This window comes from Macrobrachium nipponense, chromosome 45, assembly GCF_015104395.2.
Source record: "Macrobrachium nipponense isolate FS-2020 chromosome 45, ASM1510439v2, whole genome shotgun sequence".
Taxonomy (NCBI): Eukaryota; Metazoa; Arthropoda; class Malacostraca; order Decapoda; family Palaemonidae; genus Macrobrachium; species Macrobrachium nipponense.
Window position 1 is genome coordinate 50,523,391 of NC_061105.1, and position 20,446 is coordinate 50,543,836.

At 43.1% G+C, this 20,446-nt stretch overlaps 1 protein-coding gene across 1 annotated transcript in view; it reads right to left on the reverse strand.

The window, feature by feature from the left end:
* The window catches only part of LOC135214505 (zinc finger protein 239-like), a 427,341-nt gene extending 408,482 nt beyond the window's left edge, over positions 1 to 18,859 (reverse strand). The window contains exon 1 of the mRNA XM_064248871.1: positions 18,733 to 18,859. The gene's annotated coding sequence lies outside the window, so the exon portion shown is untranslated. The remainder of the gene's footprint in view (positions 1 to 18,732) is intronic.
* Between the last annotated feature and the right edge of the window lie 1,587 nt (positions 18,860 to 20,446).

Consider the following 20,446-nt stretch of genomic DNA (forward strand, 5'->3'; position numbering starts at 1 on the left):
AATATTTTCCGCTTGTTAGTTGAATAAAATCTATCTTTACCTACCCTTTTAATGATCTCTGGGCTTTTAGTTTATTATTAAATGGAATTCTCACCCCTTCATTGATAATTCTACAAGCAAAAGAGGCATTAGGAAGCTTTCTCCAACTATCAATGTTCATTAGTAATGACTTACCTATCCTACTCGCTGGGGGCTCTGGGAGTAGTTATTCATTGGGTTTGAGTCCAAAGGCAAGGTCTCTTGACTTCTATCCTTATTTATAGCATTAGGCCCAATGTCATGGTGGTCTGGTGCAGAGCAAAGCTCATTATTAACTGGTGCGGAGCAAAGCCTCATTATTAATTGGTGCGGAGCAAAGCTCATTATTAACTGGTGCGGAGCAAAGCTCATTCTCAACTGGTTGCCGAGTGAACCTCGTTATCAACTGGTGCCGAGAAAAACTCATGTTCTGGTGCTGAGCAAAAAAAAAAAAAAACATCTTGGTCCTGGCGCTGAGTGAAGCTTATTGTGCTCTGGTGCATAAAAACCTAGTGCTGAAAAAAACCTCTCTTTGACCTGGTGTGGAGCAAGGCTCAATTTCTAGGATAGAGAATGATTTATTTTTATTTCCTTTCTCTGGCTCCTGAACTATTTGCTTGTCCATTTTGGGACCACCTCCCCCCCCTGTACCCACCTCGCTATTACCTCTTCTAAGCGGCTGAGACTTGAATCTAAAGCTAGGTTACCTTTGAGGAAACTGAACCTTCTTCCCTGAAATCTGCCCCCAAAGTTGAATTTCCTACCCCTGAAGTTTGCTGCCCCTCCTCTGAGGATGACCCTTACGAAAGCAGGCAGCAATGGCTGTTTTTTGGTCTTCAGTTAAATTCCAAACTTCTTTAATGTCTGCTTTGATTATGAGATCTCTTATCTCTTCCTTGAGGTATCTAGGAAGTGCTCTACTTCTGAAATTCCTTATCAAATTTTGTATAAGGTCTATGCTCTTTCTTAGGGGACCAATAATAATCTTAGACAAGAACTCAATGTCATTTACTTTGGAGGGGTACACTATGTGTGCCAGTGCTGCATGCCCTTGAAGGCAGAAATACATTCTTAATATTTTCTATGTCATAGAAAAATTTTCTCTTGTGGGTGTCATCAAATATCTTACCTTCAGGCCAGAAATTCAACTTTGGAGTATTTATTAATTTAAAAAAGTCTGAAAACTCCTTATTTTGACTACTTACAAAGAATTTATCAATGTTATCACTATGGCCTTCACTGAAAGTTAATGCTACTAGTGAGTTATTCAATTGAATTTTCCCTTCTCTATGAAAAGATGGTTCAGCTTTGAAATTGGTGGAAATATATGAAGGAATGGGTTTATGGAAGGTAAGAAGGTTGAAATCTTCATAATCACTTTCATCTTCATTATTATAAAAAGGAAAAAGAGGTCTAAATTTGCACTTTCAGGTAATTCAGGTGATCGTCTCGAGCGTTTAGTAGGAGGGGGAGCCTCATTCTTCTTAGCAGGTGAACCACTTCTGCCGAGTTGAATGTTTTTATATCAGTGATTTATTTACCAACCTTTAATTAAAGTGTTTATTCAACAGGTATCGTAAATATGGACAGCAGCGGACCTAGAAGGCTGAAGTCAAGCAAAGGGGTTCACGACTCAAATAGCCCTCTTAGGTTAATTCAGGGCCTTATTAAGTGACTATGTAAGGTATGTATCTGTTATTATTAATAATCTAGACCTGCTTCCTATGTAACCCTTTGCATATCGCCCCCCACCAGGCCTAGGCTAGCTTCGATAGGTTTAAAATGAGAAACGTGAACTCGAACAGCCTAACTTACCTGTGGCCTAGCCTACTACCTATTAAGCTACGTGGTTTTGATGTGTCAAGCAAGCAATTTGTATTGTATACCTAGTTATAAGCTTATATATAAATTGGAGCATTTAGTTGGTTTTCTACCATTATTTCATGTAGTAATCATGCACATGCTTTGCTTACGCTACTTACGCAGTTACGCTACGTTCGGAACTGGCTGCTCCAACCATTCAAAACAATAACAAACTTACGTATGTGGGCCGCCATTTGCATTTGTGACGTCATAAGTCTAACTCCGCTGCTTTCCATATGCCGGTTTCGTTGTAAACAGAATTTAAAACCTTACCCTTTCTGAATAATTTTTCATGAGAGTTTGATTCTGTTGGAGTACATAATTCACGATATCAGCAATTTGAAGGCATTTCACTTCCTGCAGTCGATTGTGGACGTTTTTTGTTACGGTCTACATTCTCCTCTTCGCTGGAGTCGTCACTCAGCCGATGAACATCCACGTAGGAAAGAATTTGCCTCTTCATATTTTAGCAGTGGGCAGAGCGGGAGGAAAAGAGAACCTTCTATGCCGAAGTCAACTTCAAAATTGTGACTACTTTTGCCGAGTCAACCCGCTCGTCTCTGATAGCACCGCCCAAGGGGGCGTGGTTTAGCGCTCGCGCCGCCTCTTGGGGGGGTTTCAGGGGGAGTGTGTAAGCTACCACTGGTGAGTCCGGAAGGTTGAAGCCTCCCTCTCCAGAACCCTTTGTTCTCTTCCAGAGGGAGCAACCACCATTGTAGGTGTGACTTTGTCTCCATTGGAATGGGAAAAACGTCCGACAGTTGTCCGGTTTTCCAGCTCCAAGACCTCTTGAGGAAGAATTGAAGCGGACGTACATGTAGTCTTCCTAGAGGGAAGAATTGTTGTAGCGAGGAAAGCGTCCCCAGAAGGCTCAACCATTCCCTCGCTGACGTTTGTTCCTTCTCTAAGAAGAGAGAGACTATTCGCAAACCTTTTGCGATTCTCTCTTGCGAAGGAAAAACTCGAAAACCCCGAGAATCCATCCGAATCCCCAGATAGACTAGGTCTTGTCTGGGGGTCAGCTGAGACTTCTCGAGGTTCACGAGCAATCCCAACGCTTTGATCAAATCTAGAGTTAACATTAGGTCCTCCAAGCACTGTCTCTCTGATCTGGCCCTGATGAGCCAGTCGTCCAAATACAGAGAGATATTTACTCCTTTGAGGTGAAGAAACCTCGCCACATTCTTCATCAGGCTTGTGAAGACCTGAGGAGCTGTGGACAGGCCGAAACACAAGGCTCTGAACTGAAAGATCCTTCCCCCCGTCATGAAACGGAGGTACTTCTTCGATGAAGGGTGGATCGGGACATGAAAGTAGGCGTCCTGGAGATCTAGAGACACCATCCAATCTCCTTGTCGTAATGACGCTAGGACTGAAGCAGAAGTCTCCATGGGGACTTCTCCTTCTGAACAAAATTTGTTCAGAGAGCTGACGTCCAGTATGGTCTCAGCTCCCGAGGCTTTCGCCACTAGAAAAAGGCGATTGTAAAACCACGGGGAGTTTTTGATCCAGAGTACTAGTTCTATCGCTCTCTTGTCCCACATTTGTTCCACCATCGATCGAAGAGTATCCCTCAGCACAGGGTCCTTGTACTTGGCTGATAGTTCCCTTGGTATTGACGTTAGGGGAGGAGTGTTCAGGAAAGGGATACGATATCCCTTCCTTATGATAGCCAATGAAGACGCGTCTGCGTTTTATCAGTGTCCAGGCCTCCACGAATCCCAGGAGCCTGGCACCTACTGGTGCTTGGAGGAGAGATGTTTCATTTTTCCCTTTTTAAAGGGACGAAAGGCAGACCTACCTCTCTTCTCCGGAGCCTTCCTTCTTGCGGGAGGTCTGGAGGTCGGACCACCTCGAAAGGGCTGCATTGATGTACTAGGTCCTTTCTTGTCAAGATTGCAGAAACAAAAAATGGTTTTTCCTTTTTCTTCCTAGCTGACTGCGTCAGAAGATCACCTGAGTCGCCTTCTCAGTTAAAGAGTGAGCAACGTCCTTCACTAACTGAGAAGGGAACAAAGTCAGAAAGAGGCGAATACAGTAGAGTAGCCCTGAGCATGCGAGACTGCCTTTGTTTAAGAAGGCGCCATACACCGTCTTTTCTTTAAAAGACCTGCTCCAAATAATGAAGAGATTTCAAAAGATCCATCCTGTACCGCTTTGTCAATGCAAGACAAAATGCATAACAGGGCTTCAGGTTCGATTCCTTCCGAATCATGGGCTTTCTTGGACATCACCCCAAGGGACCAATCTAAGAAGTTGAAGACTTCCAATACATGAAAGAGTCCCTTGAGGAGATGATCCAGTTCTGAAATACCCCACGTAATTCGTGCTGAATTGAGACTTTGTCGACGTGAAGCGTCAACTAAAGTCGAAAAATCTGCCTCTGTTGTAGAAGGGAGAGCGATACCCATATTCTCTCCCGTCTTATACCATATGCCTCTTTTCCCAGCTAATCTTGCTGGAGGCATGCAAAAGACTGTCCTGACTAAGTCTTTCTTAGACTTCATCCATGAGTCTAAGGCGTGTAATGCCCTCTTCATCGAGATGGTGGGTTCATTTTTAGAAAAGACGAAGGCTTCTTCGTCTTAGCACTGGAAAAGAGCGAGCGCGGAGAAGGAGGAGCAGCAGGAGTCAACTCGTCTCCATACTCCTCAAGAAGCAGGGTAGTCAAAACCTTATAGTTGGACAGACCCTCTCTTCCATGATATTCATCATCCGAGTTTTCCTCCAACTCGGGATCTATCTGAGTCTCCGTTCTCCTTTCTGAGCTTTCCTCTTCTGGAGGAGACAAACTCCTAATAGGAGAGGGGCTAAGGGAATGATACTCCTTCCTCTTTCCCGCTCTAAAAGACTTGGAAGGCGTCACAAGCTCCGGCTTCTCTTGAACTTTAGAAGACGCCTTGTATGACACTTCCCGTTCTCCGAGCGTCCTGGCTGACGTCTCTTGCTGACGTCTTGATGACGCTTCGCGCCTGGAAGACGCTCCGCTCTCTAAAGGCGGTCCTACTTGGCGTCACAATATTGGACGGAGCGTCACGTCTAAGATCCGCTTTCAATGACGCTTCACTTCTAAAAGACGTCTTACGTTTCTCTGCTTTACGAAACTCAACTCGTAAGCCCCCGTTCTAGCTCTCGAACTCGAAGCTTCGGCAAGACGTTTAGCAGTTTCACGTCTGTCTGACGCTTCTCTTTGAGCAGGTGAGAGAGGACGAGACTTCTTAATTGGAAGCGTCACGTCCTTCCGACGGGCGCTAAAACTCCCACAAGAGATGACAGTTGTTCCTGAACTGCCATAATTATCTTTCTTGACGCTTCTCCCACGTCTAGTGCATGACGCCTTTCGTCATCACTCGGGGAAGAAGAATGAAGGGGTACTTCCGCGCAAGCGTCAGGTGACGCTGACGCCACCTTCGCTTTCTTAATAGCAGACGGAGCGTCATCTGAGAAGCGCTCTGGGCTCGAATCTATGTCAGGTCTTCATATGACGCTTCAGCGGTCTCGACAAGTTCGACTCCTTCCACCATCGTTTAGGTGAGGAGAGGGAGAGGACGAGAAACACTCGCGAAAGACGCTTTTTCTATAGCGCCCTTGAGCCGCCTGCCATGAAGCAGAGCTAGCTGAAGGGACGTCTGACCGTTGGGGATTCCCCACGACCTTCCAATTAAGGCTTTCGACTTTCCTTCTCCTCTGGGCATGGGAGCTTGGAAGAGGTCTAGGCCTGGGAGCGTCGCAGGAACGATCAAACGCCCCCTCCACAACACTGGGAGAACTCACTTCACTGAAATGCTCACTATCACTAGCCTACCTTTGGAGTCAGCCATCTTGGACTTCATGTCTCTAAAGTAGCTTTTCAGATTGGCGATTTCCGATGCCGAATCCGAAAAAGCACTCTGAGAATGAGATATATAGGGAGAATCTACATCAGTAGGATTAGAATTATCCGTGAAAGGCTCAATAGGCCTTGAACTCACACCTTTCAGCCGTCTAACTCTATCCCTCTCTAACTTCTTCAAATAAGAAGTCAAAGTCTTCCACTCTTCTGCATTCAATCCCTCGCATTCCTTACAAGTATTAATAGCAGAACACTGAACCCCCCTACATTTACGGCATACAGTGTGAGGATCAACCGAAGCTTTCGGTATCCTCACCCTGCAGCCTACATTCACACACATTCTCACACTCACATTAGAATCAGACATACTGAGAAAATCCAAAAGAGTTATTCCAAAAACAGTCCACAGTAGCGAATGCCAAAACACGATCCAAATACGTCACCAAAAAGCCCGAAAAAACGTTGATCAAAGGTTGAAAAATGAATCTAAGTCAGGAGGTTAATAACAACAATGTTGATACCACCGGCGACAGAGAAAATATGATAGAAAACGGGGATGGTTCCTAGTCCTGCCGCCCAGGGCAGGCCGGTAGATCACCTGACCTACCTGTAGCGAGTGGCGCGAAATTTGAATTTCTGTCGGGGACGACGGAGTCTTAGCTATGTATATATCTGACAGGTAAGTTGATTGTATGAAAATAGAATTTAGGCCAAAGGCCAAGTATCGGGACCTATGAGGTCAGTCAGCGGTGAAGGGATATTGACAGAAAAGTGTTTGAAAAGGTGTAAAAGGAAGAAAAACCTCTCTGTTGCACAATGAGTCAAGTGTTAGGAGAGAGTGGAAAATAGGATGAAGAGAATATATGAAATCAGGAAAGTGAGAGAGAGAGAGAGAGAGAGAGAGAGAGAATTACAATTGTCTAGGATGAAGAGAGAGAATATGAAATCAGGGTAGAGAGAGAGAGAGAGAGAGAGAGAGAGAGAGAGAGAGAGAGAGAGAGAGAGAGAGAGAGAGAGAGAGAATTACAATCGTCTAACATTTCCACCTCCGTAAATTGCACCCTCTTCTAAGTTAAAAATGATATTGTTAAGATACAATAAAGTTTGTTCATACTTACCTGGCAGATATATATATAGCTGTATTCTCTGAAGTCCGACAGAATTTCTAAAAACTTACGACACACGTAGTGGGAGTAGGGTGGTTAGTCCACCCATTCCCCTGCCGCTGGGAGGCGGGTATCAGGAACACTTCCCATTTTCTATCAGATTTCTATCTCCACTGTCTCCTGAGGGGAGGTGGGTGGGTACTTAAAATATATAATCTGCCAGGTAAGTATTGAACAAACTTTATTGTATCTTAACAATATCATTTTGTTCATGAAACTTACCTGTCAGATATATATATATAGCTGAATCCCACCTTTGGCGGTGGGAGAGACAGAAAAAGGATTTTAGGAAACATATAAATGTAGATGATTGACATCTTGGTTCCTTACCTGTTAGCATAGCTGACTTCGTGATTACTGTCACCCAAGCCTGCATCTGCTTCACTAGAGTTACCAACAAGGTAGAGACCTGTGTAGTTGGTGCGCTCTAGATGATCTGTCAACGGGGACGAGACCACAATGTGACTAGACCATGACCATACTTCTGAGGACAACGAGGCAAAAACCACCACCTAAGTAGCCTAACCAAATACTCCCATATACAAAAGGCTAAAAGAAGGGACGACCGCATTCGGCGGCCGACCCTACAACCATAAACATTACAATCATTAAAAAAAACTCACCTACCCTTTTCTATGGGAAAAGATGAGTGCTACCTCCTGCCCCCAAGATAGTGTCTGCGGCGACGTATGGTCCAAGAGAGTAACAGTTTTCATATGTCGTTCTGACCTCCCGTAAATAGTGCGAGGCGAACACCGAGTTCTACTCCTCCAAAAATTGGCACTTAAATATCTTGAGGGCCATATTTTTCTGAAAGGCTATAGAAGTCGAAATAGCCCTTACTTCGTGAGCGTTAACTTTTAAGAGTTTAAAGTCACTGTCTTTACAATTAGAGTGCGCCTCCTTAATGGTGTTCCTTAAAAAGAATGCCAGTGCATTCTTGGACATGGGCATATTAGGTCTCTTGACCGAACACCATAAGTTCTCCGCAGAACCTCTACACTCCTTTGTCCTACGAAGATATTCTCTAAGAGCCCTGACCGGACACAGGACTCTTTCTGGCTCTTGACCAATGATTTCTGCCATACCCTTGATTTCGAACGTTTTAGGCCAAGGATTGGAAGGGTTTTCATTCTTAGCCAGGAATGACATACCCAAAGAGCAGACCGCAATATGCCCTTTGAAGCAAAGGGCAGAGTAAAGAGGTTCAAAGCGGCTTGACATTAAAAACTTGAGAACCACGTCCAGATTCCACGAAGGTAACTTAGGTAGCGGTACCTTGGTGGTCTCAAAAGATCTCAGTAGATCATGTAGATCCTTGTTATTAGCAAGGTCAAGACCTCTATGTCGAAAAACTACAGATAAGACACTTCTGTAGCCTTTAATGGTTGACACTGCAAGCTTCAAATCTCGTCTGAGATAAAGAAGGAAGTCGGCGATCTGGCTCACAGAGGTCGTGGTGGAGGAAACTCCTTTCTTTTTACACCAGCTCCTAAAAGCTGCCCACTTCGACTGGTAAACCGCAATTGAAGAAGGTCTCCTCGCGGTGGCGATAGCTTTAGCCACAGGTTTCGAAAAACCTCTCGCTCTGGCCAACTTCTGGATAGTCTGAATGCAGTCAGACTCAGAGCGGAGAGGTTTTTGTGGTACCTCTCGAAGTGGGGCTGTTTGAGTAGATCTCTCCTTAACGAAAGAGATCTCGGAAAATCCACCAAGTAGGACATCACCTCTGTGAACCAGTTCGCTGCGGGCCAAAAGGGAGCGAATAACGTCAACCTCGTCCCCTCCAAAGCTGTGAACTTTCTCATCACTTCTCCCAGAATCTTGAAGGGGGGAAATGCGTAGAGATCTAGGCCCGTCCAATCCCATAACAGGGCGTCCACTGCTACTGCCCCCGGATCGAGAACCGGGGAGCAGTAAAGAGGAAGTCTCGCCGTCCTTGCGGTTGCAAAAACGTCCACCAAAGGGCGTCCCCAAAGACCCCACAGTTCCTGGCATACATCCTGATTGAGGGTCCACTCTGTCGGCAGCAACTGTCCTTGTCGACTGAGGAGATCCGCACGGACGTTCTCGACTCCGGCAATGAACCTTGTCAAGATCGTGATCTCTCTCGCCTTCGCCCAAAGCAGAATTTCTTTCGCTAGAGCGAACAGGGAGTGAGAGTGAGTTCCTCCTTGTTTCTTCAAGTATGCCAGGGCTGTGGTATTGTCCGAGTTGACTTGGACTACTCGACGGGAGACTTTGTCCTGAAAGAACTGGAGCGCTAACTGAACAGCTGCCAGCTCCTTGAAGTTGATATGCCAGGCTACCTGTTCCCCTCTCCAGGTGCCTGACACTTCCTCCCCCCCCCTAGTGTTGCTCCCCACCCCGTGGATGACGCGTCGGAGAACAACACTAGGTCGGGGTTCCGAAGCTTGAGGGATATGCCCTCTGATAGCTTTAACGGATCGAGCCACCATCTTAGATGGCTCTTTACCTCTTCTGAGATGGTTAAGATCATGTCGAAGTTGTCCTTCTCTGTCCAGTTGTCCGACAGGAAGAACTGAAGAGGTCGGAGGTGTAGCCTCCCCAGAGAAACAAACTTCTCCAGCGAGGAAATGGTCCCCAGCAGACTCATCCATTCCCTCACCGAGCATGAATCCTTCCCTAGAAAGGCTGACACTTTCTCTATACCTTGTTGCTGACGTTCCTGGGACGGAAAAGCCCAAAAAGCCACTGAATCCATCTGAATCCCCAGATACACGATGGACTGTGTTGGGGTCAGATGTGACTTTTCGAAGTTCACCAGAAGTCCCAGGGACGCAGCTAAAGACAGAGTCGTATGCAGGTCCTTCAGGCACCGGGTCTGCGAAGAGGCTCGTATGAGCCAGTCGTCCAGATAGAGCGAGATCCTGATGTTGGAAAGATGGAGCCACCTCGCCACATTCTTCATTAAGATGGTGAACACAAATGGGGCCGTACTCAGACCGAAACAAAGAGCCCTGAACTGAAACACCTTTCCTTTCAGGACGAACCAAAGGTACTTCATAGACTGGGGGTGTATCGGGACGTGAAAGTATGCATCCTGAAGATCGAGTGATACCATCCAATCTCCCGGTCTTAAGGCCCCCAGAACTGACTGAGGTGTCTCCATCTTGAACTTCTGCTTTTCTATGAAGAGGTTCAGACGACTTACATCCAAGACTGGCCGCCACCCTCCCGAGTGTTTCGGAACAAGAAACAATCTGTTGTAAAATCCTGGCGTAGCCAGGTCTAAGACCTGTTCCACTGCTCGTTTCTCGAGCATCTGCTCGAGCAGATCGAAAAGTATCTTCTGTTTTTTCTTGAGGATACGACGGGGACAAGTCCTGGGAGTGGAAGTCAGAGGGGGAGGCCTTATGAAAGGAATCTTGTACCCCTTCTCTATGATATTGAGAGACCAGGTGTCTGCCTCTCTTTCTCTCCAGGCTCCTCCAAACAACTGAAGCCTGGCTCCTACCGGTGACTGAAGTAATGCACTCTCACTTCTTGCCCCTGGACTTAGCCGGGGCTCTACCTCTAGGAAGACTCCTTCCTCGGGGTAAAGATCTAGCTGAAGATCCTCCATGAAAGGGCTTCTGCTTCCTAATAGACTGGACTCCTGAAGACATGGAAGGGACAGCAGGACGTCTCGACGACTGAGCCAAAAGGTCTTGAGTGGCTTTCTCCTGAAGACTTACTGCCAGATCCTTCACCATAGCCTGGGGGAAGAGATGACTCGAGAAAGGCGCATACAAAAGTTCTGTCCTCTGTAAGGGAGAGACAGACTTAGCCGCAAAATTGCAATAAAGCGATCTTTTCTTCAACACGCCTGCTGAAAAATGAGAGGCTAACTCCTCTGAGCCATCCCTGACGGCCTTGTCCATGCATGACAATACACTGGACAGCTCCCCCAAGCTGATCGAATCTGGCTTACGAGACTGGTTGTCTAACACACCGAGACACCAGTCTAAAAAGTTAAAAATTTCCAAGGACCTATAAAGACCCTTCAACAGATGGTCAAGTTCCGAAGTCGTCCACGACACCTTTGCTGAGGCTAAAAGAGCTCTCCTTGAGGCATTCCACAACGGCTGGCGAAATCTCCTTGTGCTTGACGTCGGAACCTTCAATCCTAACTCCTCACCGGTTTCATACCACATCCCTGCCTTACCGCTAAGCCTAGACGGAGGCAGGGCGAAAGTGGTGCTTCCCTTAGCTTTTCTAGTCTCCATCCAGGCGTTAACCTTACGGAAAGCCCTCTTGGTAGACAACGACGTCTTCATTTTCACAAACCCTGGTGTCTTCTTAGCTTTCGACAACGAAAACTGCGATGGAGGAGAAGGAGGAGCAGAAGGAAGGAAGGTATCTCCAAAAGAATCCCGGAGCAGCCGAGCCAATACTTGGTAGTCTGAAGAAGACGACGTCGAGGGTTGTTCTTCGTCAACATCCTCAGAAGAACAGCTTAATTCCCCTTCTTCCTTACCTGAGTGAAACTCCGAAGAAAGAGGCAGAAGTCCTTTCGCTCCAAGTCTCATGTCAGAACGATGACGAGAAGAAGAGGGTAGTGTACCCTTAACAGAATCCTTAACAGTCACAGGATCAGCAATCACAACTTGAGTAGAACGCGAAGTTGAAGGAAGACGTGTAGCGTCAGCCAAAGACTCGGGAACAACGTCCGATCGAGAGCGAACTTCCATATTCGCGTCCAAAGAGCTCTTACGACAATGTCTACTAGCGTCCATCAGAGCGTCCAACCTAGCGTCCCTCCGAGCGTCCAACGAAGCGTCCAAATCAGCGTCCAACTGAGCGTCCAACGAAGCGCCTAAAGAAGCGTCGAGCGGAGCGTCTCTCCTAGCGTCCCGCGAAGCGTCCCTACGAACGTCCCGCGAAGAAACAGGGACTGACACTTGACGAGCGTCCCGTTGAGCGTCAACACAAGCATGACGAAGCGGAGCAGAACGTACTAAAGTTCGTCCGTCAGGAACTAAAACATCGTCATCAGAAACGTCGATGTCGGAACGCCGAGCGACCTCACGTCGAGAAGAGAGGGCAGAATGAAGAAACCTCTCTCTCTCCTGACGTTTACCGCCACCTCTAGACGAACACTGGGGAGAACGAAGTCTAGAAGATGAAATACCAGGAGACGGGGACAAAAGAAGAGCAGGCGGAGAAGACTGTCTTGTTCTCTTGATCGGAAGTCTGTCGTCCTTCTTACGACGAGGAACCATTTCCTTCTGCTTAAGTAAAGCATCCAGTTGCCGTTGCATAGCAAGGATTATCTCAGTCTGAGAAGTCTCTTTACGAGGAGAAGAGCTATGCCTGTGAGAAGGTGAGGGGCGAGGGGACGCCTTCTTCCTTCTCCCAGGAACAGCCTTGGCTCTAGAGCGACTGGGGCGCTCGAAGGCGTCATCATCAGAAGACGTCCTAGTCTTCTTCTGGGGTGGAAAGGTTACGCTTTCCGGAGAAGAATGCCAATCAGACAAAGCATGACGTAAAGCGTCCTGATCTTGAAAAGTCCTCTTCAAAGGTCGCAAATCCGAACGAGATTCCCACTCCTTGCGCGGGGAGGACGCGTCGGAAGACGAGAAACAATCCTTTAGGATACGTGCTCGAGCACGCTCCTTAGCAGCCTAGGAAGCGTCAACAGATACTGCTGAAGGGACGTCAGATCGGTGGGGGATCCCCGTAACCCTCCTTCGGCCTTCGACATGCCCTGTCCCTGAGTCCTGGGAGTCCGGCAGAGGTCCCAGCCTAGAGGCGCTATAGGGCCGATCTGACGCCCCCTCCACTTCACTAGGGGCACTATCACTGCACTTAGCACTTTGCCTGTTTTCAAGGGCAAGAACTTTAGATTCAAGAGTTTTCAATGAATCCAAAATAAGCGAAAGGGCATTACCCTCCGCAGACACCACTTGAGGGCCCGAAGGCAACACTACGGGGTTAGGAGTCACAAAATCTAAAGAAGGTTTAGAAGGGGTTACATTAATACCCTGTCTGCTACCCGATTTACTCCTGGAGGAAGACCTCCTGATCCTATCACGCTCTAGTTTATTAACGTAGGATTCATACGTCTTCCATTGTCCATCACTCAAACTTTTGCACTCCGTGCAGCGAAAATCATACCTACAAACTTGCCCCCTACAACCTTTACACACTGTGTGAGGATCAACCGAGGCTTTTGGTAGCCTCACCTTGCATTCATCTTTCATACACACTCTGGCGCTAGCCGAACTAGACCCCGACATAGTTAAGGAAAAAAACCAAGCCAAATTCAAAAACAATCCAAAGTCACGTATGCCAAGCTATCGATCCAATAACAAAAAACCAAAAAGTCAAGAGGATACTCAAGCAAAGAAAAGTTTTCCAAAATCCTGAGGCGGAGGTGCTGTAAACAGTTGTTTACAACACCGGCGGCAGAAGAAATCTGATAGAAAATGGGAATGGTTCCTGATACCCGCCTCCCAGCGGCGGGAATGGGTACTAACCACCCTACTCCAACTACGTGTGTCGTAAGTTTTTAGAAATTCTGTCGGACTTCAGAGAATACAGCTATATATATATCTGACAGGTAAGTTTCATGAACAAAAGGTATTATCTTAATGATAATATACTCGTATAACTGCGTACAGCTATGAACAACCGAACAAGAACTTGTTGCTAATGCGATCGAATCCTAGAGCAACATCACTTTATTGTATTGATCCGCGTGCGACAGTAATCGAATCCGATAGCAACATCCGTTATTGTATTCATCCGCGTGCAACGGTAATTCTTGTATTCATGTTATAAATGTAGCTGAAGCTGATAAGGCAAAATTACGTGCATCAGCAACCTGGACAGAAGTCCCAAGCTTTTGTATGAATTCAAATGCAGCCGTGGTAAAAGAAAGTAATAGCATGAAAGAGCTCATTAGTGTTGTTTTCACACCGACAAAGGATTAATAAAGTGTATAAAGTGTAAGGTTCGTAATACCTATGAGAACGAGCGAAAACGAACGGAATCGCTAAATTTAACGCCATCTAACCTGAGGGAAAAAACTAGCTTCTAATGAGACGTATTAGTCAAATTTTGGCCTTAAATTACATCGTAAGACGAACAGTATGACTTCGTTACATAAGTTAAGTATCCAGATATTCATTAATATGCTAACTAGGAACAAAAAAACATTAGCCAAGACCAAGTGATATGACTGAATCTGGAGCCAAGGAAACAGACTAGCCAGCATCCTTGTCTGTCTAAGCCCCACCTCCTTACAATAGTGCTGTTTGACGACAAGCTTGTGTAATTGTAATTTAATTGAAAAGTAACAAAATAATATTTTAAGGTAATTAAATTAACTTTATTAGGCCTAAAATTAATTTTGGTTGTCACTGTAATTTGATAATACGATTGGTAATTATTTGTAACTGTAATTAACATAAGCACAATGTAATTACTGATGGCAATTGGTCTGTTAAGCGTATGAAGACGTCATAAATACGAATTCCTTATATCTGACATCTGATTATATGCCACAAGATACCTTATTGACTATGTTAAATGTCAACATAGTTGAAAACACGTCTCCTTCAAGACGTTTGTACAAACCTGGCATAAGTGAGGAAGAGTTGTTACGTTAGTCACGCTAGCCAATCAGGACAGAATGAGATGGATACAGCGACGCAAACCCGTATTCGTCATCAGCTGATTCCAGCGTGAATGACTGCCAAGTTAGTGTTTATACTACACTAATATGATGATACATATAATACAATTATAATGCTTTAGTCGGACAGAATCTGATCTTCATTCTGTTTGATTACCTTCATATTGAATTATCCTAAGATCAGATCCTCGTTCGTTTTCAATTACACCTGTACTGAATTATCCGAAGTCAGAATGCCTTAAGCCTACAGCGTTAGCCACTATAAAAATCACTCTACCGATATGTAGTACAGCAAAAACTTTAGGCTAGGCTACTGAATATGCATACAATATATCATCGTGAACACTAGGCTAGCCGTAGTTAATTTTATTCGATTTCTCTACATACTGAATTATCGTAAGTCAATATGCACTGAACAGAGAATTAGTTGATATTAACAATTATCGTATCGTATAAGTAGAGGAAAGTAACCTTAAAGACGAAGGAGCAGTACTCAACCCTTCAGAACCCGACAGACCCGAAACCAGATCTTAAAGACCAACCATGGCCTATCTGTCACTTTGTCTCCTAATTCTGATTTAGACTTACCATCTTTGTTAGGGGTTAAAGGGGAAACTGCTGTTAACTCTGCCTGCTCCGCGCCAGGGGGGACAGCGGATCCTGCCCTGTGGGCTCACGGATCCCCATAACCCCCAGCACCCGTTAGGGCTGTCTCTGGAACAGGCAGGGGAGCTGGAAAAGAACCATTAGTAATTTCAGTATCCCTATTGCTCGATCTATCTTCACTTAACCTTGACATAAAATCGGTAAACAGAGACGTCGTACTCGATGTCAGCCTACTCTCAAGTCTCTTAAAAGCGCTGTCTCTAAATCTTTATCTTGGTCTACGTTAGTCTCTTCTGCCTACGCTTACTTCTTGATACGAGACCTTTCCTATGTTTGAGATACCCTAACATCTGGTCTAAAGACCACTCCTGACATTCCACACATCTAGTCTTTACATTACATTGAACAGGCCTAAAATTTACACATAAGGAATGACTGTCGTGTCTTAGGGTACTCATCCTTTTTTTGCATTGTTGGCAAAGACGATACGTTGTTGAACTTCAGCTCGTCGTTTTCTGTGATGTCGTGGCCGAGGATGCAGAAGTTGTTGTCATAGCCTGAGTTGTTTCTTCCTTTGCAGAATCCATGTCTAATGACAAGGTATCAAGAGCAATCTATAAACCGTAATCCAAAGGGATGCGTAATTCGTCACCAAAATCAATCAAATCAAAGGTGCAAATGAAGGCCGGGCAAGACCAAAAAGGAGTTCACTGTGCATACATCTGTACTCCACCACGAACGATAAGTGATTGACGTGAGAGGGCAGGTGTGACTGGCCCGTGAGGCAGGGCTACCAGCAGTGGGTTGGTAACGAGGGTGTTTGCCAGGAAATTGGCAACACTGATCGTTTATTTTAACCAAAGATTTGGTAAATTTTTAATAAATGAGGGTTTGGGCTGGTAAGTGACCAGGGCTTATTCAGGTATTCAGGGGGTGTATTGCAATATATTCCCTATTGAATAAGTACTCGATTCCTGACTCAAATTTAAGTAATTATTTTTCGGAATTAGAACATTTTTTTAAGTCCTGTATTATGACGTCACGACATCTTGACTTTCGTATCAATTGTAAATGAATTCCTATACTCAACTTTCTTGCAGAACAGTTTACCAGTTATTCATGCAGATTGTTATCAGCTATTCATGTAACTGTTATAATCGTAATGCGCATATATATCTTTATTATTTACTTTTGGGATATATGAAGATGTTTTACTGCCAGATTACCGCCGTAGTGTGACGCAATCGCTTTCGCTCCCTGTGCCGCTAGTCTGTTTTCGCACCATAAGAAATTAATGGGGCCAAATTTGCAATGACCAGAAAGTCGTTAAAAGAGGAAAGTTAGCATTGAGAAGCATATGTTTTGAAAGAGAAAAATACTAATTTATACGATAGCTAGCTTGTAAAAAATACTTGATTACAAAAAACTTGATTGACAACTAAGCAGCATACCTACTATGGGTTTCAGAGACAGTGCAAGCACATTTTTTTGCAATATTTCTGTAACGAATACTCATATCAGACGAGATTTTGCTATAGTATATTATTTCATCGAGCATTTTATTTCACGTGGAATTCACTGTTGCCAATTGGTATGTGTTCACCCTCTAAACTGGGGTATAAGACTTATACAAAATGTAGAAATTGGTGAAATTAGCCTATGTATTGGAAGTATATATACATAAATATTAAAGCAATTTTATCATTATTGCATTACTATGACAACTAGAATTCATGGAAACAGTTTATAATAATGCATCGGCGTATGTGTGAAGCTCCACTAATGTGGCAACGATGATTTTGCCATTCATAGCATGCAAACATTAAAGGTTACATTTATTTCTGGCATACAGTTATTAAATGTTAGAAATCAGAAAGGATTGATATTTGTGTCTAACTGTGGGGAATAACCGTTCGTTCGTTAGCTTCACTCGAAGTTTTATCTATTTTTCTTAATAAATTAAAAGTAAATAACTAAATGCTACTTATTAGCGTTAATGATAAGTAAAATGAATAATAAAATTAAACTTATGAATTAAATTACTTAAACTAGTAATTGCCTAATAGGCCTTAAGTTCGCGCATGCGTAATATGTACCTGTCAAAGGTAAGAAGTAAATTACCTCGGAGGTTACCACAGCCACGGCAAACAGTTACAGTGAGAATTACTCGTTAGCAAGGCCGGCATCTACATTGTAATAGGAAATTAACCCTGAACAAAACTGAACGTTCTAACTCCTAGACAACGACAATTTTGAAATACGTCAACGTCAACATTTGTGATAAGTGCTTTACATTATTATGTATCTTTGGCCATGTCTAGGGAAAAAGGTAATGTACGGCAATGTCACAAAGTTTTTTTTATTAGTGGATCTACTCTTTAATGTAAGTTGTTTTGGTTGTTAAATAATTGTTTTGTTTATTAAATATAAGTAAGATTGAAATTAAAATAAATTCCAACATAAAAAAAAAATCAAAATACTAAGACATAAATCAATGAAATGTGCTAGCAAAAAAAAAAAAAAATTATAATCCACTAATCTGTCGTCTGCTCCACGATGGTTTTCGGCAGCCAGATGTACGACAAGGTTAGAAACATTGGCTTGTACCTACTTTAGAAATATCTGTAATTTTTCGGGGTAATTTGGTTGCAAAAAGGGGATAATAGACATGAATTAAATATATAAACATTTTGAAGTAACAAAGTAAAGTTAAACTAAATAATGAGTAAAGTAAACAATTAAAGGAATAAAGCTTTGCACCTCATAAACAGTGTCATCGTCTGCTGCTCGTAACTGTGTTTGTGAAGTGAGCGCTTAGGAACCAGGAACAACAACGTGGTTCAAGTGCAATTTGGAGTGGATTAAGACCAATAATGTATATAATAACAATCAAATAAGCACTGTAGAGTTTCAGTTGTGATGGCAGTAAGGATAAAACCACCGTTTACAAGGTAAAAATGAATTCAGTTTAATACATGACCCCAGGAATAAAAAGTTCCCTACTTCCACTAATATAGGCAACAAAATGTTGGTTTATTGTGCTGATTACAACTGCAATCTTGAGTAAGATCAATAAACGTTACATATATACGCTAACATTGTTCAAATGAATGCTGGGAAGGCTGGGAAAGATGGTGGATTGTCCGTGGTTAGACCGGCCAGCCTGACGATAGCCGAAATATTGGATTTCAAAACTGCCTTGAAAACATATTTTACAAAGAGCGTCACATACTTATTTTAGTTCGTATGGGGCTTTCATATATCACATTATGTTGACAAAACTTCAGTCTTTTAAATGGTATGCTTAGAGTTGCAATTGTATTCTTGTTTCACCAATTAAATATCGAGTGAATAAGACCCGTCCACCGTGATGAGGGTTGGCCTGCCGTGGTGTTTTACCCTAGAACTACCCCAGCCATGTCTCTATTACTTAGATCAACCGAATTAACATCCAACGTTATTTAAATAACGGAATTAACAGTTTAAATAATTGTTAATTACCTAACACTGGCGATCAACCTTGGGCGCCTTGAGACCAAAAATGCCTATCTTAATTCAACCAGACTTAACTCGAAAAATCAAAATGAACACAATCATTTACTCACGAAATAAACTCCAATCGTTGACTTTTGATTCGATCATTCAGTCAATATATCCGGTGGAAATTCATTGATATCTGTGACTGACTTTGGGACGACACAGATCCGGACTCCATAAAAGACTACTTGTTTACATGAGTAGTAGTAGTAGTAGGCAGAATATTCCTTTGAAACGGCTCCTTTGCTTCTTTTATTCCTCCTTTGTTTGTATTTCTTCTCTCTGAAATACCACTTTTCTTTTATAACATCTCTCCTATTTTCCTCTTTCTCCCTCAGTAGATCTACCAAAAAGAGTATATTTGCTACGAATTCCTCTTTATTTTCTTGATATGGTTGCTGCCCAAAACTGTATCTATTTCTAATCTCATTGTATGGTGGACAGTAAAGTAAGAAATGTTCTAAATATTCATTTTGTTCCTCACAGCATAAACATTTTGCATCGTCTCTTTTTATCCTATTTCTGTCATTTAATCCTAGTATACCTAGTCTGGCCCTACTGATCAGCATTGTTTTTTCAGTGTTGTCACACCAGGTTTCTTCTCTTATGTTTTCTTTAAATTTTCTTTAGATTCTTAATGTTGACTTTTCATTCATTTCTTTCTGCCATGATTTTCTCTCCCAGTTGTTTATTATTTCTCTTAACTGTTTGTCTTTAACTGCTTCAATTTTACTCAAGTTAATGCTTAGTTCTTTCATATATTCTTTTACTTGCATTATCCAGGGTATTTTTTTTTTTATATTGATCCATGGCTCAGTGTATGTTTCAGGTAGAATAGTTTATTCTTGATATCTCTTGAGTGGCAGGAAGAGGCCCTTATTTCAGATCTTAACCCACAACTCGCTGTGTAACTTGGCGCTTTCAAAATTGTTCTATGTACTTGATTGTCTATCTTCCAAAATTCATTTATAGTTTTCTTGTCAAGTTTCATGACTTCCATGGCATACATGAAGGATGGCATTCCTAATCCTTTCCAATACAATTTTCCTATTTTTACCCTGCTACAGCTTTTACCGATGACTGCATTAGCTATATTTGCCATCTGCTGTGCTTTAATTTGGGCCCTTTTGATCTGTTCTCTGAAGCAGTCTTTCATGTTGCTGATTGTCAACTCCTAGGTATTTAATCTGCTTAACTATTTTTATTCCTTCTATGTGCTCCATATTCTCCACATCATCGATACTATACCAGTCGTTGTATATTAGTATGTTACTCTTGTCCTTGTTTATGCTTAGGCCACATTCACTCGCTATTTCCATAAGGGTTTTTATTGCTTTTGTTATTTCTTCATTGTGTGTCCTATTATTAATCCATCATCTGCATATAATAGTGCCACCATCCTTATAACTTCATTTCTAGTTCTTTTTATTATCAGGTACGTTATTAGTAGAAAGAATATGGTTGAGCCATTGCATCCCTGTTTTATTCCATTAGTTACATTTAACTCTTTTTGTTCTGTATTGTTATGGCATAGGCTTGTTACATCATTTGTATATATCTTTGCAACTGCATTTATCACTTCTGCATGCAGACTATATTTCATCATGACCTCAATGAGATTTTTCTTATTAACCGAGTCAAATGCTTTTTGGAGGTCTATTGATACTACAAATAATGGGTCCTTTCTTCTGTACGTTTCTTGTATGGAGTATTGTAAGATATATAAATTATCGATTCCTCTCCGTTGTGCGGTAAAGCCTGATTGCAGTTCATTCATTTTTC